Source organism: Lagenorhynchus albirostris, chromosome 5, assembly GCF_949774975.1.
Source record: "Lagenorhynchus albirostris chromosome 5, mLagAlb1.1, whole genome shotgun sequence".
NCBI lineage: Eukaryota > Metazoa > Chordata > Mammalia > Artiodactyla > Delphinidae > Lagenorhynchus > Lagenorhynchus albirostris.
The window spans coordinates 36,242,438-36,243,924 of NC_083099.1; the positions used below are offsets into that span (position 1 = coordinate 36,242,438).

The 1,487-nt window shown below is 34.8% G+C and overlaps 1 non-coding gene across 1 annotated transcript; it reads right to left on the reverse strand.

Annotated features, from left to right (window-relative positions):
• Positions 1-988: 988 nt before the first annotated feature.
• LOC132521438 (U6 spliceosomal RNA) lies at positions 989-1,095 on the reverse strand. The gene has a single exon (XR_009540885.1). It is a non-coding gene; the product is annotated as a U6 spliceosomal RNA (small nuclear RNA).
• Between the last annotated feature and the right edge of the window lie 392 nt (positions 1,096-1,487).

The following is a 1,487-nucleotide window of genomic DNA, read 5'->3' on the forward strand; positions in this document are numbered from 1 at the left end:
TAAAGATGTTTAAAAAAAAAATTGGACTCTACGCTAAATGAATTTTAGGGAACACTTCTATGTGCCTTGACCCTTAAGAATTACCACCACCATGACTATCACCCTCGCTTATTGAGCACGTATACCTGCCATTTTATAAGGATCTTATTTTTTCTCCCACATCCCTGTGAGGTAGGTAGGTACCACTGCTCCCTGTGACAGGTGAGAAAAGACTCAAGACAGGTTAAGCAAAAGTCCAAGCTCCTGTGTAATCTGAACCTAGACCCATTTCAGAGCAAAGCTACCGGACTTCCTACTTTAAATAACAGTGACAACAAACAACTACAAAAAGATCAGGACAGGAGATTTTGGCCAACTTTTGATCACTCTGGAGAAGTCATATTCATGACACTTATAAAAGTAGAAGTGTAGAAAATCTAATCTTCGTACTTATTTCTTGGGACTGTAAGAGTGAGTGATTTTTGGTTACAAATACACCATCATTAGTCGTGACCACTTTTCTTTATTTGCAGGTGGTATATCTGGCAATCAGATATTTTTGAGAAATTCCAGAGACAGTAGGTATTTACTGACAGGGAAGATACTTTCAATCATTTTTAATACCATTATATTAGCAGGACTACATAGTATACTGTGTATATAGATGAATAAATAATGCACCAACTTTTATTCACAATGCTATAATCTGACCTTCGTTTGGTGACTTAATTAGCTGCTCTTGGCACTGTCCATGCAAATAGGTAAATAAAGAAATTCTTTCTTGATAAACATTCCAAGTACTCAAACTTTCCTGAAATTTGGACTATCTGAAGGGGATGTGAAAAGTGGAAGTTGCAAGTATATTATATTTAACAACAGTGTTTTTTGAGAATTGTTTCACAAAACGATTTAGTAAAGGTAGATTTTTTTAACATCTTTACTGGACTATAATTGCTTTACAATGGTGTGTTAGTTTCTGCTGTATAACAAAGTGAATCAGCTATACATAAAAAATACGGAACGCTTCACGAATTTGTGTGTCATCCTTGCACAGGGGCCATGCTAATCTTCTCTGTATCGTTCCAATTTTAGTATATGTGCTGCCGAAGCGAGCACAGGTAGATGGTTTTTATTACTAAAAAAAAGGCTAAAGATGATTCTCCAAGGAGTGTTTCCCATAAAGTCTTTTATGTACATCATAAAATTTGATTTCATATGGCACAATGTCCAAAACACATGGACTTTTGAGTGGAAGGTAAGCTTTCTTTTCAGGTTTCCCTCTGCACTTCTAATATTTTGGAATAAAATGAGGGAGGGTGGAGGAAGAAAGCTGATAACTTCTTTTATAAAGGAAAAACCTTTAAGGCCATCCATGTATTTTAAAACATTTTATTTAGATAAGGCCATACTGCAAAGTTTTATATTAAAAATAGTACTCATCAAATAGATCCTTCTTTTAAAAAGCAGTGTGATTGCAGATTCTGTAACTGTAGAAATTCTTAACAAAA